This window comes from Mastigoproctus giganteus, chromosome 4, assembly GCF_048544385.1.
Source record: "Mastigoproctus giganteus isolate SK-2022 chromosome 4, ASM4854438v1, whole genome shotgun sequence".
In the NCBI taxonomy this organism is placed as follows: Eukaryota; Metazoa; Arthropoda; class Arachnida; order Uropygi; family Thelyphonidae; genus Mastigoproctus; species Mastigoproctus giganteus.
Genome location: NC_143578.1, coordinates 107,764,304 through 107,791,042, shown reverse-complemented (window position 1 = coordinate 107,791,042; position 26,739 = coordinate 107,764,304). Strand labels below are relative to the sequence as shown.

At 37.7% G+C, this 26,739-nt stretch overlaps 1 protein-coding gene across 3 annotated transcripts in view; it reads right to left on the bottom strand.

Moving 5' to 3' along the window:
• Positions 1–20,947, bottom strand: part of LOC150086979 (myocyte-specific enhancer factor 2C-like) — a 306,192-nt gene extending 285,245 nt beyond the window's left edge. The window contains exon 1 of one of the 3 annotated variants that reach the window (XM_090371724.1): positions 20,861–20,947. The gene's annotated coding sequence lies outside the window, so the exon portion shown is untranslated. Of the gene's footprint in view, positions 1–20,463; positions 20,643–20,860 lie in introns of those variants that run through there. The other 2 variants (XM_090371725.1, XM_090371722.1) reach the window with 2 other exon arrangements.
• Between the last annotated feature and the right edge of the window lie 5,792 nt (positions 20,948–26,739).

The following is a 26,739-nucleotide window of genomic DNA, read 5'->3' as shown; positions in this document are numbered from 1 at the left end:
GGAGTCTTTGATTTCCTTAACTAATTCTTGGTTAATGACATCAGAAATAACTGACAAATTCTTTAAATTTTATGTCATTTTGGTACTCTTCAACTAATGAGCCTACATGTATCTACATGCTTATTCAGAAGGGCTATCTAGTTTTTGAAGTCAGTAAATTAGTTTATTGCATTTAGCTACAATAGGCTGAATTAAAAAAGGCACTTGAGCTGTTCAAACATTTTAGAATTCATCTGTTTTTCTCATCATGCAGCTAGAGGTATGTTTTCTGGGTGATTTCTGGTTATGTCTATGTCACAGCATTCTTTGTGAGAATTGGATGCCTCTTAAAATCTAATTGTCTCCACTTTGAAAGGTCCTCAAAAACCTTGTAGTAATCTACAGTTACTGTCAGCAGCCACAGGATATTTTTTACATACATTACAAAACACAACTTCTTCATAGCACAACCACTTGAATTCCTTGAGCCATTTGTCTTGGAAACCACGTCTTACACAATTGTTTTTGCTTGATGACACAACAGAACTCTTTTCTCTGGCTGTTCCCTTACCATTGCCTTCAGTTTTGCACAGTTTCACAAGAGTAGAAAGTATAATTTGTGTTCCCTTTCATTTATTGTTCATAATGAAGGGTGAATTTACATAAATTATCCATAAACAATAATTCAATAAGAAAGAAAAATAATAAAATTCATGAAAACAACAAGAATGTAGTTAACATTCACTACAGAATCAAACTAACTTTTCACAATGTAATGTCGGTCATGTGATCCAGTCTTATCCTCCCTCCTTCATGCCCCTACCTCACTTTCCCCTCCATTGACTTGTCTTTGCAAGATAATTGTATTTTTGTAAATAACAGTATTATAAAGCCTTTTCATTATGTAAAATGTTTAAGTATATAATTACACTAAGCTAATTCATGATGTGAATTATGAAAATAATCATATGTCAACACTATATTACAACTGGGCACCTACTTAAGGATTAAAAAGAGGGTGAGAGATAAACAGTGGCATCTCTTATCATAGACTGGAATTACTTCACCTTTCGAAAACAGTAGCAAGGCATAGGTCTGGGAGCATCTTATTGCAAACCTTTAACCTTTAGCAGGGGTGAACAGTCTATGAAGGAATTAACTTATTAAATTAATTACATAAGATACTATCCCCTGGTTGGAAATAAAACTTCTTTTAATAAATTCTTTGATGGCTGCTTGTGATCAAATAACTTGACAGTGAATGAGATGATGTTTAAAATGAAAAAAATGTGTGAATTATGTGAAGAAAATAAGATAATGTATTTTGAAAACATTTAGAAAAAGGCTAAAAATTCACTCATCACTTGTCTCCCATGGCAAGCTGGAGAGTGGATTTCTGGAGTCCTGCGTGTGTCTGATATATAAAAAAAAAAAACTAAAACTTCACCAAACTCTCAAATATCTGTATCTTCTTTGCATACATCCAGCACAATAGAGCAAAAGTGTGGGAAACCAGAAGAAATTTAGCTTAGTCATCTCAAAGGAAAACATGGATGTCATAAAATTGCAGCATTGGGCCATAATCAAATTTTTTAACAAACGAAGGGAGTGGACCAAAAGTAATTTGTGAACACATAAAAGCTGTAAATGTGAAACTCTCCACCTAAATAGAAAGAAAAACGTTGGTCTAAGCAATTTAACTTGGAACTGGTAGCAGAGGGTCGACCCTATCAAAATTTCAGCAATTTATGCTTCATTTATTCAATTTACAGTTAAAACTTACAATTAGCACTTTTTGAAAATATTTTTTCTTTGCATTCTCCACAGCAAATTACAGAAATGTATGTTAATTATAACACAATTAGGAAAAATCGTGATTAAGTTAAACTTAATTATATGCACATGTCGATTGACATGTATCACGAACAGATAATGATAGTAATTTTGCTTTACTGCCAAGTGCTTCCTCCAAGTCAGTAACACTCTCTAGCTTCGTGAACTGATATGGCAACTGGAATCAAACTGATGATACATGCACTTCCATGTTTCATGCAGCGAGCACTCCTGTTACTGACTTGCTTTCTTTTAATTAAACCAAACATTGGAGGGTGCAATTTTTAAATTTGCATTCACTTTGTGAGGGGTCTATGGGAGTTTTAATTTTCATAAATTAAAAATAAATGCTTTTAATACAGAACATGTATTTTTCACAGCTGTGTTCAGAAAAGATTAGAAACATTGGTGGTATCAAAAAAAAAAAATAAATAACATTTTTCAATTATTTTTTGCTGCCTTTTCAAATTTTCTAGCAAACAGTTATGGTTAAACAGAGTAGACAATCCACAGCTGATCCCCACCCAGGATAACCAACCAAAGTGGCAACTTCAGATATATGCTAAAAAACAATACCTGATTATGCAAGATACACATTAAAATGTCTATGACTGCCAAATGGCAATTGCATACATTTTAATGGAGGGAATGGAACTGACCATTCCCCATGAACAGCTGCCCATGAAGTCCCACGAAGTAACTGCTGCTCTGAGCTGCTGTAGATTCCAGGCCTTAAACCGCCTGTCCTGCAGTTCAGAACTGTCCTCCAGTGATAACGATCTCAACGAAACTTAAAACCAATTATCATATTTCAGACCAGAACAAAGACTGACCCCCACTCTTCAAAAGGTACTGAAGTCAAGGGGATGTATACTGAAACAAAGAAAGGAGAGCTATGTTGTTTTTTTTATTACAAAGTTAAAAAAAAAAAATAACAACATTGTAAATTTCTGCCAACCCTCATACATTAGCACATTCACTGCCCGAATGCAAACTGAAATTTTTGTGCTCCAACACAGATATATGCATCCATTCAATGGCAGTCAATAAATGAGCGCTATAAAAGGAAAAGCACACAATATGAACAACCGAGCGATATTGGCACACTGACTGAACCATGTGCTATTGTATTACAGCTGGGATTTTGCTTAGTATCAATCACACTGTCTACAGCGCACTATAAAAGCTGAATAATTTGTTCACAGTTTCATATATTCTTTGCTTATGTTGAAGTTATTTTATCTATTTTAGTATTTTCCACAAGAAGAAAAGGTAAAATTTTTTGAATACTATGCGTGCTGAATTTTAATTCTTTAGTTTGTGAAAAATAAAACATCATCCTTTGTTTGTGTGTGTGTGTGTGTGTGTGTGTGTGTGTGTGTGTGTGTGTGTGTGTGTGTGTGTGTACTAATAAAATTTTGTGTAAAAAGTATTTTCCTATAATATTTTACCCTAAAGGAATGTTTTAATGGATCCATAGCCTAGGAAATCAGGACTGAATAGAACATGGATGGACAGCATGTTGAAGCTGATGACACTGAATCAGATCTTTACGTCATGTGATACTGAAATAGAATTCTATTGAAGTGATGCAGATTCTGAAGTTCGTTCAAATGCATCTACTGCTGTTAGAACGCCACAAATACCAGATCCCAGCATTACTTGGAGTGATGATTCTTCACGGGTGAAACCTAATTACTAAAAAGTAGTGCCTACTTGTTCCAGTACCCCAAAGAAGCACTCCAAGGAACACAGGGATAAGTTATTAGTTATTTGGTTTTTTTAGGAGCATTAGCAACTAAGGCCATATTGCTCCGGGATATGCGGTGGTCATTCCCTGACCTTTCCACATCCTCCGTATTTGGTGGTGACGGGCTCGAACCCCGGTCTAATCAAGAAGCGTGTGCTACGCACTGCTGCTCCTTCCCACCTGGCTACGGAGGCGCCCCACAGGGATAATCCTTGCAAATATGCAAGGCAGTGAATATGTTAAGGAACTGATTATACTTTGTCATGTGTAATGCATATCTAACTTCACATTTTATCCCACACACCAACTTTTCCTCCATCACAATAAATGAAATTAATCAAACAAACTTATTCACATAAAGAACTGAACTTCCTAAAAACTTTCTGAAGTATTTCACTTATGTATGATTCCAGTTTTTCAACAGAGGCCAAAAGAACAGAGCTTTTAGTAATGAGCCATACAAAGTTTTCAGTCTATATATCAAGCAAATGAATCCATGAACACATATACAATGTGCTGCCACTTTATTAGGTACACTTATCTAGTAGCGTGTTGAGCTTCCTTTAGCCTTCACAACAGTCAGAATTCATCTAGGCATGGATTGAACAAGATGCTGAAAATGTGTAGGAATGGAGTACCAGAGATTCGATGAAGGTGTAGGCCTGCAGCAAACAGCCCTTTCCAGCTCATCCAAAGCTGTTCAATAGGACTGAGATCTGAGGACTGAGCGAGCCACTGCAGCAAAGAAAAGTCATTGTCATGTTCCTGGAACCATTCCATAGTGATTTGGGCTTCGTGCACTGGCACATTTTCCTGCTGGAAGTAACCATCTGACTGAGGATAAACTGTCAACATGAACGGATGCACTTGGTCAGCAACGATGTTTAGGTATGATGTGGCATTCAGATGTGAATCTATGGGTATCAATGGACCCAACGTGTGCCAAGGAAACATTCCCCACACCATAACACTGCCCCCACCACCTTTGCACAGTAGTTGTCAGATATAACAGGCCCATGGATTCGTGTTGTTTTCGCCAAATTCTGAGCCTTCCATTAACATGATGCACCGGAACTTCAACTCGTCAGACCAAGCAACTGTTTTCCAATCCTTGATAGTCCAGTGCTGGTGTTGCTGTGCCTACAGGAAGCGTGCTCTCTTGTTCTTCATTGATAACAAAGGTACATGATGTGGCCATCGGCTGTTGTAGCCCATTTGCGACAAAGCGTAACTAGTGGTCCGTTGTGATATTTTGTTCTGCCCACCAAGGTTGTATTCTGACGTGATGTGCGACATTGTGGCCTGTCTGTTTACTTGCACAATTCTAGCCATCCTCCTCTGACCTCTGTCATCAACAAGTGATTTTCTTCCACAGGAGTGCCATTGAGAAGATGTTTTTTGTTCGTTGCACCATTCTCGATACACCCTTGAAACTGCGGTGCATGAAAAGTTCAGGAGAACTGTCGTTTCAGAGACGCTTTGTCCACCACATCTTACACCTACTACCATGCCACATTCGAAGTCTGTTAGATCACTCCTTTCCCCATTCTTGCTACGATTTGTACGCTTAACTGATACTAGAAAGGTTGTTCTGCTGCATTTATATCCACAACTGTGGTCATGTGACTTGCAACATTGTGGGACAAACCTTTTGTGTGTACAGCAGGGGTGTACCTAATAAAGTGGCAGCACAATGTATGTACATATGTAATACGTGATAACTTGGTGCACACTATAACCTGAAGTACAATGTAAACCAACCAACATAACCCTGATTTTCAGAAGGGTTAAGATCGGGTAATTTAACTCAGCAGTGGTGGTACAAATCCTATTACAACACAAATGGTAGCATGGCAACTTACAGGTGCCAATTTTCTTTTTAATTTTCGGAAAAAACTTCTGCATGTTTTTTTGAATGTCCATGGAATACCAAATATATCAGCTTTTCTTAAAGCTCCGTAGCCAGGTGGGCAGGAGCAGCAGTGAGCACACGCTTCTTGATTAGACCAGGGTTCGAGCCCGTGACCACCGCATATCCCTGGAGCAATATGGCCTTAGTTTCTAATGCTCCTAAAAACCAAACAACAACAACAACAACCTTTCTTAAAAAAAAAAAAAAAATTACAATTCTCACTATATTGCAATTTTTTAATGCAATGTATCTTTTTATTTTTAGTAATTGTATATTTTATTATTTTTATCACTTATTTTCAAAAAATAAACTTTTAAACATTTGCACATATTTTCTACTTGTTATATGAACTTCTAAAAAATTAAAAAAAAAAAAAAAAAAACATATATATAATAGATAATATTGTACATTGAAAATGACTTGTGGCCAGGATCATTGAAAAAAACAAGCAAGACAGTGTTGAGATTATTATTTTTTTTTTTTTTTCACCCCATAACGGGTATTGGTACCAAGTGCACAGGTTGGTTGGTTGCATCTGATCGCTATTATTATTATTACTGTTAGTCAACGAACTCCCTTACTGTCCTACATGTGTTCAGGATCATGGTTTTCTCATATTCCATGTAAGTTGTGTCTGGGAGGCCTGTTGCTGCCAGGTTTTTATGGAGGCTCTTTGGCACCACACCAGTGATCAAGATGGTCATTACTTGTTCTTTAGGCCACATTTCGATGACTTCCTGTCTTAAGTCTGTATATTTCCTGATCTTTTCCTCATAGGTTTTCTAGTATTGGACATCACTGTGTTATATATCAAGTAGGTAGCTCTTTCCTTCTTGTCAATGAGGTTTATGGCTGGTCTGCTGTAAGGGAGTCTTGTCTGTTCTTATGGCTTGGTCCCAGTAGAGTTTGTGAGTAGGGATCTCCAAAAAGCTATGATTATTATTATTAGCCCATCAGTAGTTGTGAGAAAATTTGAAATTCCTCTGTGTCTGCAAAAACTGATTTGAAAAATCAGCAAAAAATAATTAAAAATTGTTAATTTTTTTTGGTGCGACCTAATTTAACTTTTTTTTTTCTGAATACAACTGCAAAAAATTCATATTCCTTATTAAAAATTCATCTTGAAACAAGTAAATACATGAGCTGTGTTAGGATAACAAACAGTAAGAATAGGCACATATATAATTGCATATACATCAATGCTTGCTAGTCAAGACATCAAATGCACACACATTGTTGGGATATCAGAGACGTAGAGTCACTCAGATACAAAAGATGCAGAATTTTAATATGGCGAGTACAATATATATAGAAAGGACAAAGTATTCTTGTATTATAGGCAGTCTCCAGGGTTTCCCCTATACGCCACTGATGCATCTAACAAGGCATTTGCCAAGGCCGGCAAGTGTGTGTGTAAGTGTAGATGGTATAGCATATGTGGGTTCTGTTGAATGTCAAGTGCCGGCACCTGGCGACTTCACAGCCAGTGGGCAGGGAACACCTGGTTCCCTGCCCCCTGACTCCCATCTTTAGGCACATGGAAATGCACCATGGTCTGCTAACTAGGGAAGAGACACTTACTGGTGCCAAAATGGCAGACCAACGATTAAGGAAGGGAAATAAGAATTAGTATGATAAGCACTAATTCCTTTTGTGGAAGGGGAGGAAAAGAGACAAAGTAGGAGATGAAAATGGAAGGCATCTCCTAGAAATAGGAAGAAATAGTTTAGTAAAATTTAAAGATTTTCCCTTGGTAAACCCAAACTAATTTGGTGTTTGTAAGTTTTTACCTGTATAATAATTTGAAAATCTCCCAACTGTCGATTTTTCTTGAGCTTTGCCTAAAACTGGAAGTAGCATGATTGGCCTATATAACAAATCAGGTAAATTTGCTGATTTGTCAGTACTCTTTAGAAGAATTTTAAGATTCGCCTGTTTCCAAGACTTAGGAAACAAGCCCTCTTTTAAGAGTGTGTTAAAAATATTTATAAATAATTTAGGACATTTGTTCCAAGTTCTTTTCATTATTGTCACCTCTGTTAAATCCAATCCCAGACATTTCCCATCCCACATACAGTTAACCACAAGAGCTATTTCTTCCTGTGTGAATTGTTCCTCATCTGAAGGACCCACAAGTCAAATGTTCCAGTCTAAGCAGAGTTTGTTCTGAGTTCTCAGGAACCAAAACAACTTGTTTTATTAACTCATCCAAAATCACTTTCATGGATTCCTCCCATGAAAGAGACTCTATACTATCTGGTTTTAAAATAGAGGAAGTAATGTCTCCCAAGTGAAACTTATCTACTACAAGCTTGTATGCTAAGCCCCATGATTTACTAAGTGTCTGCTAGACCATGTGACCCCAAACAAAAGGCTTTTCTCTATGTATTGAATTGAAGTAAGACCTTCTAGCCTCTTTATATAATTCGTTCAAAAGGTCAACCTCAGCCAGTGGTCTATTACCTCTCTTGGCATTCTGAAAGTCAATGTGTGTGTGTTTAAGATTATTTTTCAAAACCATGAGACCCTGGGTCCACTAAAGGACTGAGTTTTGATCTTCTTTAGAGATGTTGCAAATCTGTTATCAGTTTCATAACTTCTCCAACTGAGAAGTCAAGGCTAACTCACCCAAAAGGTCAATATTTTCAGTTGTAAATACCTCCTCAACAGTCTTATCAAAAGACTCCAGATCAGCCTGTTTGGTCTTGTACCTTGGGAAGTAATGGCTAAATTTTAAAACTTTTATAATCAAATGAGGGGACAATATCATAAGAATTAAACATTATTATCACTGCAATAATCCAATTTATAATACAATGATCAAATGCTCTGTTTGAAAAAGTGATATCTATAAAAGACTGCCCTGAGGCAGAAACAAAAGTTGGGGGATAACCAGGGGAGTTTCCACAGAGTCAAATTCTTAGACTGGATAAACTCCTCCAGCAACTCACTCTTAGAGTTCATGGTAGGACCATTCCACATAGCTGATGTTGTGTTGAGTCGGTTAGAATAATAACTTCCTTTCCTGCAAGCATATTGAATGCTACCTCTAGATTATTTAAAACCAGGTCAATGGATTGATTTGGTTGGGAACATTACATATATAATGTAATGTAATGGAGGATAAAGTAACCAAACACACCCTCCAAGCATACACAAGTGGAATGTTTCTGTACATAAACTATTAATTTTAATTACAATAATAGAGGGATCATCTGCAATAATCAGGGCCGCCGAAACTCTAGCCACCACATTTCCACCAGTTACTATAATTTGAGTTTCTGACTGGACAATGTTACAACCAAAATGCAGTCCTTTAACTTTTCCCTTATAGGAAATACAGTTCTTGGAATCCAAGAACCCCAATGATAATTTTGGACAAATCATTTAGTACTGACAATTTATTAAGGGTAACTTGCTACAATGGATAAAAGGGTGGTTAAGTGAGAGAAGACAGAGGATGGTAATCAATGGGCACTGCTCTTCATCGACTAATGTTATTAGTAGAGTTTCGCAGAGTTCGGTGTTAGGCCCACTGCTGTTTTGTATATTTATCAATGATATTGATGAAGGTATATATCAGGCTTAGTGTCGAAGTTTGCACATGATACAAAGGTTGGCAGGGTTGTTAATGACAGTAATGGCAGTGTGCTACTGCAACAGGATCTAGATAAGTTAGGCAAATGGGCTGAGAAGTGGCAACTGAATGTTGATAAATGCAAAGTAAAGTAAACCTTGCGATTTTGTCAGCCCTCTCCCCCCACCCACTGAGCACTGTTTTGACTGGGAAAGATGATTTTAGCCACGCCCATGTTTTTTATGGCAGAAAATGTTCACGGCGCTTTAAAATTCACATTTTTTTAGGTTCCATTTTATTAAGGTTCCATTATAAAGTTCCATTAATATAAAGGTTCCATTTTATATTAAATCAGCGACCGCGAATACGCGAATAGTGGGGCTTTACTGTACTGCATATGGGTAGAAGTAACCCAGAGGAACGTACCAACTGTGCGGTACTACCCTTAGAGTGATAGAAAATGAAAGAGTTGGGAGTAATTGTGCAGTCAAATATGAAGTTTTCTGAGCAATACAGACAGGCTGAAGAGCAGGTCATGGGGTTTTGTCAATGATATACAGGAATTTTGCTAGCAGGGGAAAAGGAGGTGATTATTCCTTTGTACAAGGCGATATGCTGAATAAGCTTGCTTTCTTGCATCATATGCCTCTACTAATGCTAATGGGTCAGGAAATGCCTTGCGTACTGTGTACAAGTCTGGAGGCCTCATTTTAGGAAGGATGTAGATTTGCTTGAGCGTGTACAGGGAAGGGCAACAAGGCTGTTGAGGGGAATGAAGGAATCCTCTTACCAAGAGAGGCTTAAGTTCTGCAAATTGCAGCGGCTGGAGACTAGGCACCTGCAAAGTGATCTGACTGAGGTATGTAAGGCCTTGAATGGGTTGAGCATGCTGAATTCCGATGGGATTCTTCCACTTGCTCAGATTACGAACCTAAGTGGGCATAAATTTAAATTGAGGAAAGACAGTTGTAGAACAGATGTGCAGAAATTTGCCTTTAGCCAGTGGGTGGATAATTGCTGGAACAAACTTCCATCTGTCGTTGTGGAAGTTGATAGCTTAAATAAATTCAAGGAGGAACTAGATAAACATTTAGAGGGAATGGTTGTGGGATTTTTTTTTTTTTTTTTTTTTGTATGATGCTACATAAGCTTGCTTTCTTGCAACACATGCCTCTATTACTCTTACATACTGTAATGCATACATAAAAAACAAAGCTAAGTTATTTCTCACTTAAATTACTGTACAAATCATACCATTAAGGCCACATAATTGAAATGGGAATGATTCCTTGGCCAAAAATAAACTGAAAATGTTTTGAACAGTTTCCTGATCTAATGATTATTTAATGAGATAGTCGCAATTAAAGATTGATTTCACATCCTGAATGCAAAATCAAGAATAGTGAAAAATGAAGGACAGTGTTTGGAGTAATGAGCTCACAAATGAAAAGTGGAGGTAATTTATTTCATTACACCTCATGCGGCAATTATATACTGAATGGTATTAAAACAGCATGTTATTTTGGTATGCAATCATTTACTGAAAGGGCAGGTTTGCTCCCAAAATAGATGTTTGAAATAACTTCCTGCATATCATAATAAACAAGAAGATGACAATGCTGGTTGCATTGTCATCTTCTTGCATACATGCCATCTTAGGTGTAATGATTGCACCTAGGCTAATATGTATGCATGGCAATGATTGCAAAAAGCTGTGCAATCTTATAAGTTTGAAGGCAAGTCAGTATAAATGAGTTCTTTCAAACAAATTTAGATCAGGTAATATAAGTGGCTAGGAAATGAGACTCTGCAAAGGCCTATCAAACTCTTAGGGAATGCAGTACTGGGGTTATGGTGGAAGTAGAGCTAAAATGTTCAGACAGCTCCATCATGTTGAAAGAACACTGTATGCCATCTGGCCAATGACCGTTCACAATTCCATAATTTCAGCCGGAAGACAATATACAATGGATTTATGATAACTAATCTTGGATGCTACTAAAGGTTTCATACCTATGAAGAAATATTGTTCAAGGTTTAGGCCTAAATGGTTATCAAATGAACTAATGCATCATACAAGATGAACTAATCATCAATGAATTAATGCATCATACAAGATGAACTAATCATCAATGAATTAATGCATCGTGACATAGAAGAAATATGCATGGAATGCATATAAATTATCAAGCGACTCAGAAGCCTATGGCAGATATAAGCTAGTCTCTAATCAGGTCACAAAGGAGGTTAGGCAGGCAAAGGCAGATTATGAGAAATCTTTGGCAAAAGATGCTAAGAAAAACAGCAAGGATTTCTTTACTTATATAAATGCTAAAAGGAAGGGGATGAATCTGATTGGTCCACTTGATATCGATGGTTCAACTCTTGATAATCCTGCTCAGATAGCAAACAAACTGAATGAGTATTTGACATCTACATCCACACATGAGGAGTTATTAAGGTTTGAAAATGGCAGAAGGTTATCAAATTGTAGCAGGGTGCTTAATGATTTTGTAATAACTGAGAGCAAAGTGGAGGAGAAATTGTTGAAGTTAAACATAAGAAAGGCACTTGGGGTGGATGGGATCTATCCAGTTATATTAAAGGTGTTTAATGATTTTGTAATAACTGAGAGCAAAGTGGAAGAGAAATTGTTGAAGTTAAACATAAGAAAGGCACTTTGGGGTGGATGGGATCTATCCAGTTATATTAAAGGTGCTTAATGATTTTGTAATAACTGTGAGCAAAGTGGAGGAGAAATTGTTGAAGTTAAACATAAGAAAGGCACTTAGGGTGGATGGGATCTATCCAGTTATATTAAAGGAGGCAGCAAAGCAACTAAGCAAACCCTTAGCCATAATTATGAGAGCATTCTTGGACTCAGGGGAGGTCCCCACGGACTGGAGATGTGCAAATGTATCCCCAATTCAAAAGGGGATTGAAGGGTGACACGAGAAATTACAGACCAGTTAGTTTAACTTCTGTTCCGGGTAAAATAATGGAGTCACTGGTTAAAGATGCATTGCAGGATCATCTAGACAAACTCCAGCAATAATTGAGACAGCATGGGTTTGTTAAGGGAAAGTCTTGTCTGACAAATCTGATAGGATATGATGTGGTTACAAAGGAACTGGATGCAAAAAATAATTTCGATATCATATATTTGGATTTCAGGAAAGCTTTTGACACCTGTTGCGCATGGAAGACTTTTGTACAAATTGGAGCAGAATGGTATTAAGGGTAAGTTGCTACAATGGATAAAAGGATGGTTGAGTGGGAGAAGACAGAGGGTGGTAATTAATGAGTGCTGCTCTTCGTGGACTAATGTTATTAGTGGAGTCCCACAGGGTTCAGTGTTGGGTCCTCTGTTGTTTTGTATATTTATCAATGATATTGATGAAGGTATATCAGGCTTAGTGTCGAAGTTTTCAGATGATACAAAGGTTGGCAGGGTTGTTAATGACAGTAATGGCAGTGTGCTACTGCAACAAGATCTAGATAATATGGGCAGATGGGCTAAGAAGTGGCAACTGAAGTTTAACCTTGACAAATGGAAAGTACTGCTGCATATGGGTAGAAATGTTCCAACTGTGTGGTACTACACTTAAGGTAGTAGAAAATGAAAGACCTGGGAGTAATTGTGAAGATATGAAGTTTTCTGAGCAATGCAGACAGGCTGCCAGGGCAGGTCATGGGGTTTTGTCAATGATATATAGGAATTTTGCTAGCAGGGAAAAGGAGGTGATTGTCCCTCTGTATAAGGCAATGGTCAGGCCACACCTTGAGTACTGCGTACAGGTCTGGAGGCCTCACTTTAGGAAGGATGTAGATTTGGTTGAGCGTGTACAGAGAAGGGCAAGGTTGGTGAGGGGAAAGAAGGGATTCTCTTACCAAGAGAGGCTTAAGTTCTGCAAATTGGAGTGGCTGGAGACTAGGCACCTGTGCGGTGATCTGATTGAGGTATATAAGGCCTTGAATGGGTTGAGCACGCTGAATTCTGATGGGATCCTTCCACTTGTTCAGATTACGAACTTAAGGGGGCATAAATTCAAATTAAGAAAAGACAGATGTAGAATAGATGTGTGGAAATTTGCCTTTAGCCAGCGGGTGGTTAATTGCTGGAACAAACTTCCATCTGTCATTGTGGAAGTTGATAGGTTAAATAAATTTAAGGAGGAACTGGACAGGCATTTGTAGGGAATGGTGTGATTTTTTTTTTTTTTTGGCTGATGCTACATAATCTCATACACTTGCATCACATGCCACTACTACTACTACTATAGCAAGCATATAAGCACAGTAAATAAAAATGAGTTGATGCTCCCCAGCCAGATGATAAAGTAGTAAACAGAAACCTATGATTTCCTTCCCAAGAATAACTGCCCATAAAGACACAATTTAGCTTTAAGCAGGCCTTGCTCCATCAAACAACCAACCACTGGTCCATGTACTGATGCCCAAGTACTGATGCAAATCTTGTGCCATGTACTGATGGCACAAGATTTGCATAATCTGCAGGAAAGAGTTCTTGAACAAAGTAAGGAAGTTTTAATGATTTGCACCTGCATCACACCTGATATACCTGTTTGCATCTTGTTTACAGGTGCAAACTATTTCCTTTCATAATGCGACCAACAGTGGGATGGTTCAATCTTAACTGTTGAACTGGTACATGCACGTGATATTTGTCAGATTGAACCATTTCCTTTCAAAATACGATCAATAGCGATATAGTTCAATATTAAGCATTGAGCTGGTGTGCACATGCTCCTCATTAGAACAGATGCCAGTGCTTTCAGAATTGCTTCTTCCACTTCTGGAGCAGGCCAAAATGGCCCACCCCAGCCTACACCACTATAGTAAAATACTGCAGCCACCTCTTTGGTACTCATAGGGGTACTCAAAGTTGCTTTGCAACTATGTATGAGAAGCACCAAGATACATAGAGTATTCATTAAACGCTAACAGGGGGCTAAGTGATCTTGTAATAACTGAGAGCAAAGTGGAGGAGAAATTGTTGAAGATAAACATAAGGAAGGCACCTGGGGTGGACGGGATCTATCAAGTTATATTAAAGGAGGACTCATAAAATAATTATGAGAGCTTCCTTGGACTCAGGGGAGGTCCCCATGGACTGGAGGACTGAAGGGAAAGTTGTTACAGTGGATGAAGGGATGGTTGAGTGGGAGACGACAGAGAGTGGTAATCAGTGGACTGCTCTTGGTAGACAAATATTATTAGTGGAGTTCCCCAGGGTTCGGTGTTGGGTCCCATTGTTGTTTTGTATATTTATCAATGATATTGATGAAGGTATATCGGGTTTAATGTCCAAGTTTGCAGATGATTCAAAGGTTGGCAAGGTATTTTAATGAAGGTAATGGCAGTGTGCTACTGCAACAGGATCTAGACAAGTTGGGAAAATGGGCTGAGAAGTAGCAACTGAAGTTTAACATTGACAAATGCAAAGTACTGCATATGGGTAGCAATAACCGAAGAGAAACGTGCCAACTCTGTGGTACTACACTCAGAGAGTTGAAAGTGAAAAAGACCTGGGGGTAATCATGCAGTCAAATATGAAGTTTTCTGAGCAGTGCAGACAGGTGCCAGGGCAAGTCATGGAGTCTTGTCAATGATATATGGAATTTTGCTAGCAGAGACAGGGAGGTGATTATCCCGTTATACAAGACAATGATGAGGCCACACCTGGAGGCCTCATTTTAGGAAGGATGTAGAGTTGCTAGAATGAGTACAAAGAAGGGCAACAAGATCAGTGAGGGGAACAAAGGGAAGCTGTTACCAAGAAAGGCTTAAGTTCTGCAAATTGCAGCATCTGAAGAGTAGGCACCTGCGAGGTGATCTGATTGAGGTGTATAAGGCCTTGAATGGGTTGAGCAAGCTGAATGCTGATGGGATCCTTCCTCTTGCTCAGACTAAGAAAGTGAGTGGGCACAATTTCAAATTGAGGAAAGATAGTTGTAGAATAGATGTACGGAAATTTGCCTTTAGCCAGAGAGTAGTTGATTGGTGGAACAGGCTTCCATCTTTTGTTGTGGGAGCTAATAGCCTAAATAAATTTAAAGCTGAGCTGGACAGGCATTTGAAACGAATGGAGGGATGAGAAATGGGAGGGTTTTTTTTTTTTTTTTTTTTCGGCTGATGCTGCACAAGCTTGCTTTCTTGCATACTAATGTATTCCATTTCATGCGAGTCAATCCTGTTGTTTATATATTGGTTTCCTTCACATACTGGAATGGCTTAATTTTAAGTTTTTGCCAACAAATACAGTATAGCTGTCAAGAAAGCAGTTTGCACACTGCAACACATCCATCACAATAAGCAAATCATATATGATTTGCATGGAAATATGTTTAGAATTTTGAGCAGCCTCGCAGGTTGCTCAAAAATAAAAAGGGGAAAAAAAATTCTCAATCACTTATACCTTCCCCATTGTCAAAAAGTGGCTATCCAACACTGCTTTGAATGTTAACAAGCTTGGTAAAGAGAGCTTGCCCACTGAGGTGGGCAACTTATTCTAATGCTTTACAACATGTCACCTGAAGGAGATCCAGCCTTACCTTTTGTTTATTTAAACAATTCCCTTTGTGACAATCAGGTTAACAGAGACGTCTAGTTGACAAACTTTACAGGCCTCACCTTCTAAGCTGCTCTTCATATCGCTCACTGGCTGCAATAGTAGCATAACTCAAAAATCATAATTCTGAGATAATCAGTAAGAAAAATTTGGCTTTTAAAATTGTTTCTTTAGAAACGAATAAATTATGTTATTGGTGAAATATACTGTGATTCACCTCATCATACCCAGTGGTACTCAAAATTAGGCTGGCTTGATCAACATTCCCTTATGGGTAACTAGCAACATGTATGAACTACATTTTAATCTTTGAGAACATAATTGTGATAAAGCATAAATAAGAACAAGAAGTTAGTGCAAAATTATTGGTGTACAAACAAGGAAAAATTTGGAAGAATTTAGTAATTCTTAGAAAAATTTAATCCTTCCGTAAATTAACTTTTAGACTTATAAAAACTGGCGTAACATCTGGGAATTGTGTTATTGTTCGGCAAACATTGGAGGTCACCGTGCTTCTTTTTCATAATGCAACTCTTGTAGGCTTTTTTCCAATTCGAAATCTACAAATGACTCCAAATGTTTTCTCGTTTTACTAGCTAAATATTAACTGATTTATAATCATCGTTTTTGTAAGATGTTTTATAAAAGAAAGAGTCTAAATGCTGCTTTTCTACTTTAAACATAGCAACATCATTGAAGTTCAACTTGATCAGTATTTTCATAGAAGTGCATCAGGCCAAATCTTTCAGCTTGTAAAAATTGTCATGACTCTTCTCTGTCACCTTGAAAGGGTTTCCTGTCTTTTTGGCAGCTCTAGCTAATGTAATATATTGTGATGGGATGAAAACAGGACCAGACTTTAGCAATCTTTTAATATTTTTCTTTATTAATGAGTCTGCACAGTCACCCTCATTTTGCTTATGACCTACAACAAGAAATATGTAGGTAATGGTTTTGATTTTAAAGTTTGCCGCAGTATACAAATATGCAGTTATAATAAATTTGTTCTTCTGTTGTCCCCCACAGCTGTCTGAATAAAAGGTAATTTCAAGGTCGTTGGATTGGCAAGAAGCTGCTTTCTCTTCTAAATATTTTGGTAGGCTATTTCAGTGGAACCTTTTCCACCTTCACGCCACACGGAGAAATTTACGTCAATTCTTTTTCTCAAAGCATCAATTTGCCACGACTTGAAGTTTTGCCTTCCATAACACAACAGCCAATGATAAACTATTACAAGAAAAAAAAAAAAAACTCTGAGTGACACAAAACAAAAACAAACTATTTTGAGTGCAATAGTGGCTTAACTAAAATAATGCCAACTGATATTATAAGCATGAAGGTTCTGTTACACTTCAATACCAGGCTGCCTCCGTAGCCAGGTGGGAAGGAGCAGCAGTGCGTAACACACTCTTCTTGATTAGACCGGGGTTCGAGCCCGTCACCACCAAATACAGAGGATGCGGAAAGATCAGGGAATGACCACCGCATATTCCGGGAGCAATAGAGCCTTAGTTGCTAATGCTCCTAAAAACCAAAATAACAAACATAACTGCAATACTGGCACAACTCAAAAAAGGATCACTGCTGCACACCAGACCACTCCATCAAGTCCCAAGGTCAGGGGCAAACTGAAGAAGTGCCACTGTTGATGCTTCTTGATGCAGTAAAAACTAAAATGGCACAACACGTGCCAATTAGCAAGGAAATATTGAACTCACTTTGTACTGTTATTGTGAAATTTAGAATCCACAATCCCAACTTAATTAGTTGTATTAACTCAAAAATTAAGAATTTTTAGTTGTGCCACTATTGCAGTCAGTGAGTGATATGGACATTGATTAGCACTCAGCATCTTGGCTGTTCTTCTTTCAACCCTTTCTAGAAACAATGTCTTCAAGTGTGGCTTCCAGACAATGTTCATATCTCATCGTAGTCTTATATAAAGAGTCAATGTCCTTTTCCCTACTTGAGGGTTCTGTATATCACAGACAGGACATCGGAGCCTCACCAGCAGCTCTTTTTCATCCTGCACTACTATTTAACTCCTCATCCCCCTAGCTTTTAATAACTTATGGGTTTCTATTAACAAGTGGGGAAATTAACATACCACCACCAGAGGTGGGGGGCAAGGAATCAGAGAGCTCGATAACTGGTTTGGTATTGTCTTTAAAGAACATATGAAGACCACTGGGTGATATGGCTGGAGGCCAAGAATTTATAGTTTTGCCTCCGGTTCCCCAGGTGATTTTAGTTGCCATTTTCCAGACCAGACTTTTGAAGGAAAAATGATCTGTTTCTGCTTGTTTAATCATCCTTCCTATTTTTAAATCATCAGCACACTTTGGCAATTTCTCCTGTATACTCCTTCGTGTGAAACAGAAGCAGTCCCAATGAGGGACACTGCTTATACTGATCCATCCTAAGTGGAATATCCATTTAGGTTTAATTCTGTCTCCTGTTTTTTTACCTAACCTATGATTCAACAAAAGATCTTACCATTTATTCAGTAACCCCAATTTGCCCTAATTTATATAACAGGTTTTTCATGGGAAACCATGTCAATAACATTACTGAAGTAAAGGATGTAGATTATGCAGCATTAACAGTACACCCAGTACAATATAAAACTGGACAAATATTTTAATAAACTTTTAATGGAAAAAAAAATAAATAAAAGCACTTTACATTGTAAAATGCAGCTTCTCAGACTATTTAGGTTTCTACATGTGTACTGTAGAAAAGATTCAAGTATGTCAAAATCCATTCAAGTGCAGCAATTCATGAAGCAGTTTATCAGAGATGAAAGGCAAGTTGACAGAGATGACAAGTTGAGTTACAGAACACAAGTGCAATACAAATAACTCATCGCAACACGATTTGCCTCTCAAATTTGGCAAACCGTCTTAAAAATAACACTTTTAAGTTAATATATTCATTTCATTACATTAGCATACACTGAAAGCAAAACAGGGTATGTTGCTGGATTTTGGGCATATCAAAAACAAGCTATATTGTCATTGTGTATTAAGTGTGTGCACAAGCTGTATTGTACCATGTCATTGTGTATTAAGTGTGTGCACACAGGCAAATTTGCATGTTGCCTGAGCTGAAAAAAACAGAATAACTAATGGGAGTACCCTACTGCCTCTTCCTGAAATTAGCTAACTATAACTACAACTGAAGAGGCTGTTTGGGCATTAGTAAGTCCCAAAAGAAGTTAAATAATTTTTCTTTATATTGAAATATTATTGAGAGAAATAGTAAGGGAAACATTTTAAACTGAAAGTTTTTCACTTAATGATCTAGATTAGAATGGTGAATTAAACACTTTCTCGATTCATAAAATACTGAATTAAATGCGTTAACTAAACTAAATTAAGTAAATTTTATCTTTACACAATTTCTCATCAATATGTCTTTCCTCACACGAATTCATACAGTTTTTGATCCAAATGCGATAGTTGACTTCTGTTCTGCATGTCAGTGTGTGATCCACCATCACAGTTTAGTTGACACGCTAATTAACCCAAGGGTGTCAGTGTGAGATATAAATTACACCACAGGGCATCGCTCAGATTTATGCAGCAACTAAACTATAAATTCTAGCATTCCTACTACTGTAGAGCCCCATGTGATCTCAAACAATTATACCAAATAAGTGGTCGGGTGCTGTGAGCCCTTGGGTCCCTGCGATGATGGACAATGGTAGTTTCGCCACTGGCCTTGTGCCAGTCCACCTCCCCCACCAATGTGTTGGTTCCATATTATACATGAATCAAGACAAAAGTGAAATCTCTTAACATTCTCAAAAACAAACTTTGGAATATCACGCAATAAACTTATCACAGAATTTGGAATATCACGCAATAAGACATAAAAACATAAATGGGTAAAACTCCAGAACACGGTGCCCCTTTGAAAATCATGTGCCTAACCTGCTATGGTTAGCGTTAGTTAGGGTGTTTATCCCACCCTTGCCGCTGTTTTAAAATCGGGAACTCGTTTTCCTATTTTAAAACAGCTGGAAGGGGGGGAATAAACACCCCAAGACCATAGCAGGCTGAAGGTGCACCATGTTCTGGAGTATAGCGCATAAATGTTTTTATGTCTTATTGCGTGTCTCTTCGCATAAGACATAAAAACATAAATGTTTTTATGTCTTATGCGAAGTCAGTACTTCCCAGGTCTATTATTATCCGTAAGTATCACAAACACTGCCTGCTTAATTTTTTTTATAGACGTATTAGAAAATCCCGTTTACAACTTACCCAATTTTGATTATCGTATGACAGTGGTTTTAAACCGGGATGCCGTGTAATTTGGGTTTAAGTTACTTGAAACTTTTTTTTTTTAATTTATATATTTATTTCATTATAAAAAGGTGTACGGTATCCACTGTACCATATCTTTTTAATTTTGTGGTGATTTATAATTGACGTTTTAGTATCTATATAAAGAATAAAATTATTATATAAGTATGTATAATTTGTATTATGAATTGTAATTTTGTTTATAATTATATTATTATAACAACTATCATATAACATTTTAAATAATATATATATATATATATATATATACTGTATACACGGAGAATCGGATTATTAAAAGGTATTTCTTTTGGCCTAGGGGCGCCGTGAAAAAATTACTGGAACACTAAGGGCGTCGTGAAACGAGAAAGTTTGGGAACCTCTGTCGTATGATAACATAGGAATAATGAAAAATGTTGAAATAATCATAAAACAACAGTAATAAACTTCTGTTTATTTATATTTAAATTTCATGGCACTGTTTATAAGTAACATATCTAATACACTTACCGAAATTGCAAGTTATTTCTCAGTCAAACAATGTTATCAAAATTCACTTTAAAGATAATACGTATAAATGCATGTATACTTTTCATTTATATGTATATAAACGCACAAACATACATATCGATATATATAACACACACATAACTAACAACGGCAAACACTGCATCGAAAACAGACCTCCATCCAGTGCAATCATAACGTGAAAGCAGGTCCGTTACGCGCAATAATACTTATTGAAATTAATACAAAAATAGTTCGTAGTTTACTACTTAATCGCAGTTATAAATACTTGAAAACGATAAACAGATATTAAGTGAAATAATTAGTAGTGTGTAAGTAATCACTTTCAATGAATAAAAACAGTAAAGATAACATTATGCATTATATGTGAACAACCTACCCAAGGACATAAATTTTTCTGATTACACTGACGTCACCGATGTACGATGTCCATCTCGCTGACTAGTTCAGTAGAGGTTTAGCCTTGAAGCTCCAGAGTAGTGTAGTTTAAAAGAATTCATTTCCCATAGTAGCTACCGAAGTATACAAGGAATTTTTTATTAAGAAAATTTAAATTCATTAAAACAAAAAATGTACAAAGTAAAAAAAATTTTCTTCCATTTAGGGGTATTATCGGCAGTACCGCTTATGCAATTTAAAGCGCACCTCGACACCAAACTTTGACATACATATCAAACTACATAAACGTTTGTAGCGGTAGGAATCAAAAAGTATTATAGCGCCTGGGTCCACATCTGATCATAATATGCTACTGGTTATAGGACGCGAACCACCAGAAATTGTAATGGCCAAAAATTTCCAATGTCAGTGAAAGTACAAAAGAGAGAACTACCTGAAAAAGCTTTTAAAAAACTACTTGACAAACACATTCATACATATTTGGTAAAGATTGCCTACATATAGAAGGATCAAACTCAAAAGTATTAGAGACATTATATACAACAGAACGTGAAATGTCGCGACTGAATTCTCCTACAGTGGGTTTCATTAGACTGGTTCCGACTTTTTTTTTGGAGAAGATGAAGGCCCTTCTGTAACGTTAATCTTTCAGGTGCTAGCTGAGGCAGCAGCAAATGCAATTCTGATAGATAGAAATTTGTCCGATTTGCAATAGAATGCCAAATCCAGATCTGTAATTTATATGCCAAATTCGGATTAACAGGACCGGTAGCGGAATTTCTTTCCAATTCTAAAACTAAAAGATAATTCAACGAATTTAGTCGTTTCAGAAGACCTAAAGCACTTATTATATAGTTACAGCGTTTTAATTAAGGCATCTAACTCCTGCCATGGTGCCGTGAAGGGTATTGTAAAGTCGTGATACTTGTGTGTACCGGTTAACTTTACAATAAAGATCATATTTATAAATAGAAAAGGAGGTGGGGGGCAAACACTGATTCAGTTTGGAATACATTTGAGAAATTTATTTTATATTTACCTTTAAAACAGATAATGAAACGCCTGGAATCTAAAAGACAGCGCGCTCTTAGTTCAATTTTTTTTAAGACTAGTAGTACTGGGCCAAAATCCACTGACATTTCAGCAAGCTCTGAAGGTTTGAATTCACAAAGAACACAACAAATGGTTAATATTTGGAAGGCAAGCCACTGTCAATGTAGTGAGAATCAGGAAGACAGTTTCAGAGTGTCAGAGCGCCAGTCCAAGAACAAATTCACGCTCTAAAACACTCCTTAGAACAATTAACAACTAATAATTTAAATGTCAATAATTTAGAGAGAGAGAGAGAGAGAGAGAGAGAGAGAGAGAGAGAGAGAGGCATTAAGTTTTCTGAGTAATAAATTCCAAACAGGTGATGGGAACTGATCAGTGCCAATAATTAATTCAAAAACAGAAAATCAGTGCAATTAATTGATGAAACCAGAAAAAACTCTTTCTTGGGTCGACACATGATTTCTCACTTCTTTACACTGCACAAAACAGGGAGACGGCAAGAAACCATAATAACGGTAAATAAAGAATATCGGGTTATCTAAGATGGATTGTTGAGTTGCAGAAGACAGACAGACAGATCAGTTTAAGTGTTAATCTGTGCAGGCAGGCCAAGATCCTGTAAACTATGATACAGAAATTGTGAACAAAACATGAAGCATCTCTGTGGTTTCACTGCGTGTATTGACGCACCTAATCGTGAACTTTTTATTTACTCTCTGTATCTGAATTTCAATGGGAAGAATGTAATTAACGGTACGCATAGAAATTATCAGGCAACACAGACGCCTACGGTAGATATAAGCAGAGGTGTATTGCTAAAAAAAAACAGTACTGGAACTCTTGTCGATTAACTACAAATATAAGTCAAAATTTTGAATATTTGTTCAGTATTTATTTATAACTATTAAATAAAAATTTCAAAAGTAAAAAACAAAAGACAAAAAATCGGAAAAGAAAACAACGAAAACAAAAAGCTCCAAAATAATATAAAAAAATACTGTTCAGAAGAATAATAGAAATTCCCATACAGGATCGATTACATATTCTTGTGTGACTGACTTTTTGTTTGTTGGTCAACAGCAGAACGATGAGACCGCAACCAAGTTCGGACATAAAAATTTGGATTCCATAATTCTAATGGTGGACCGTGTAGTTTAATAAACAACAAACATTTAGAAAAAAGTACCGGAACGACAAACATATATCATATAAGTTAGTCTGCAATGAAGTCACAAAGGAGGTTAGGCAAGCCAAGGCAGATTACGAGAAATCTTCGGCAACGGATGCAAAGACACACATCAAAGACTTTACTTATATAAACTCTAGAATGAAGGGGATAGTACTAGTAGTAGTAGTAGTAGTGGCATGTGATGCAAGTGTATGAGCTTATGCAGCATCAGCCAAAAAAAAAAAAAACACACCATTCCCTACAAATGCCTGTCCAGTTCCTCCTTAAATTTATTCAACCTATCAACTTCCACAACGCCAGATGGAAGTTTGTTCCAGCAATTAACCACCCGCTGGTTAAGGCAAATTTCCGCACATCTGTCTTTTCTTAATTTGAATTTATGCCTACTTAGGTTCGTAATTTGAACAAGTGGAAGGATCCCATCAGAATTCAGCGTGCTCAACCCATTCAAGGATGACTCAGATTGGTCCACTTGATATCGATGGTTCGATTGTTGATGATCCAGCTCAGGTATCTGACTAAATGGATGAGTATTTTCCTCTACATTCATACATAAAGAATTCTGTAGGGAAGTTGAGCCCACAAGTTCATAAAACTGAAATGGTGAGCTAAATGATTTTGCAATAACTCAGATCAAAGTGGAGATGAAATTGTTGAAGTTATGAGAGCATCCTTGGATTCTGGAAAGGTCCTCACAGACCGGAGATGTGCAAATGTGTCCCCAATTCACAAATAGGATTTGAAGGGTAACAGGAGTAATTACAGACCTGTTGGTTTAATTCGGTACAGGGAAAAATAACGGAATCATTGGTTAATGAAGCAGTGCATATTCATCTAGACAAGGCAACACAGCAGGGGTTGTTAAGGAGAGGCCTTGTCTGACCAATTTGATTGGATACTATGATGTGGTCAAAAAGGAACTGGATACAAAAAAATAATTAGGTTATCATATACTTGGATTTTTAGGAAAGCTCTTGATACTGTTGCATATAGAAGACTACTGCACAAAATGTAGCAGTATGGCATAAGGGCAAATTGCTACAATAGATAAGAGGATAGCCGAGTGGGAGAAGAGAGAGAGAGTGGTAATCGATGAACACTATTCTTTCCGGACCAATGATGTTAGTGGAGTTCCCCAGGGTTCGGTGTTGGGCCCAATGTTGTTTTGTATATTTATCATTGATATTGACGAAGTACATTACGTATATCAGGGCGTACGTAGCCGAGTGAGTAAAGTGCCTGCCTAGCAACCCAAAGGTCGCGGGTTTGAATCCCGCCTCGGGCTTGGATCAAAAGTACTGCAAAAACTTTGGGAGGTGCATTATGGCCACAGAAGCCGATGTGCTAACAATTACCAAATAAAAAAATTTAAAAAAAGGGGCGTACGCTGTTGCAAAAGGATCTAGAAAAGTTGGGCAGATGGGCCGAGAAGTGGCAACTGAAGTTTAACATTGATAAATGCAAAGTACTGCATAAGTATAAGTAACTCCAGAGTAACATACCAACTGTCGATATTACACTCAGGGCAGTGCAGAATGTAAAACACCTGGGGGGTAATTTATAGTCAGATATGAGTTTTCTGATCATTGGAGACATGCTGCAAGAGAAGCTCATGGGGTATTGTCAATGATATATAGGAATTGTGCTAGTAGGATGATTATCCCCTTGAATAAAGAATTGTCAGGCTACACCCTGAGTACTGCATACAGGTATGGAGGCCTCATTTTAGAAAAGATGATAATGTACTAGATCGAGAACAGAGAAAGGCAACGAGATTAGTGAGAGAAACAAATGGTTGCTGCTAACATGATAAGCTTAATTTCTAGAACCTGCGTCTAGTGACTAGGCACCTGCGAAGTGATCTGATTGAGGTGTCTGGACTCAAACTTGGGTCAGCATGCTCGCTTGCTTTCTGGCAATGTATCCTCATGGATGAAGGGTCCCCTGGTATTTTCAAGTTAAGGTTGCCTTTGAATGTAGCTGTTGTGATGTCAAAAACAGGTCTTGTAATTATTGTGAATATTTTGAAAGTTAATTACGTGGCAGTGCATTCTGGGGCTTACTTAATTAGGTGATGTCGCTATGCATTCTGGGGGGGGGGTACTTTAATTTGACTTTGAAAGTGAGCATAGAGCTGTATGAGGAATAAAGTTTTGGGGACAATGCATAGGATATGTTTAGTGTCAAATGGCACCGTGGGTTTCCCCCATCTCCACGTAGTATACATTGTGGGTGTGAAACAAAACACTGTCAATGCCAGAGGTTTAAAAGTGGATGGATTATGTATATATGTAGTGTCGTGTACTGTTGTTCTTCTGATCATTTAGCCGCTGGGCCCCTAATGGGACCCAACGTTGTCCACACTCTGCCCCATGGAGGCAGACCATATACCCAGTAGTTTAGAAATTATTTACTCTGGCAGGTCCTGGCACCTAGTTTCCTGAGATTTCAGTGGTTAGGACTTTAAAAAAAATAATAATAAAAAATAAAATGAAAAAAAAAAAAGATTAAATAAAATAAAATAAAAGATAATTAAATAAAATAAAATAAAAATAAATAAAATATAAAATAAAGTAAAAATAAATAAAATCTAAAATAAAATAAAAAGGGGGGAAATGCTAGAATTGGTAGCCAAAATTCGTGCGAGGTTCAATTTTGATGTTTTTGGCGTACTCTGGTGTACTCCAACTGTTTTTTTTTTTGGAGAATGCTGTGTAGGTGATGTCAGGTAGATTGGGGGGAAAAGACAGAAGAATGGGGGACGATAGAGAAGACGACCCCAGTGGTCAGTGGGGCCTGCCCAGCCCCCACCAGAGGAAAGGAGGGGTGGAGACGGAGAACCGTCTCCCCACCGACGGAGAGGAGGGTACAAAATAAATCGAGACAGGGAGCTTGATTTAGATCCCCAATAAGGCACTTTGCAGCAGAGCTGGACTGTCAAGTCCAGTGGTATCCATCTAGCCTCCACAGAAGTCTGATCAGGTAGTTGTCGTTCATGAGATTCAGGTCCCGTTCATGCTATCTTGACTGTAGTCTTGCAAGTGGTAGTCAAGTCCAGTGTTTGTCATGTTTTCATCACTCTTGTCTGGGAAGGGGAAGTGGAGTTTACTGGCCGGATCTGTTGGTCATTCAGTAGTCGTATTTCAGTTAGTCACGTTTCATGATGACTTGTCGGGAAAGTGGAGATCTCTCCAAGCTTCGTTGCGTTCTGTGGTCAGTCGCCTCCGAATTTCAATCACATCCGGGAACGGGTATGTCTTTACCTGGTTTTGCTCTAATTTTTGTCAGGCCATCATCCTATCCTAGTGTGGTCAGATGCCTCTGTCCAGGCAACAAGACATTGCTGCTTGGGTTTGTCGAACTTCAGTTTTCATGGTAGCGGGGTTGCTATCGACTCAAGTGGGTGTGGTGGTTGCAGCAGTGCTGGCCTTCTTGTGAAGAGACTTTGGGCATATTTGGAGAATGCTGTGTAGGTGATGTCACTCTCTAGGATGTGGAGCTCTTTGTCTTTAGGGATAAACAGTATCTCACTGATGAATAGACCCCGAAGGTCCTCATAGAATCGGTAGTCATACATCAGGTGGTCCCAGGTCTCCTGTGATCCACATTCGCAAAAT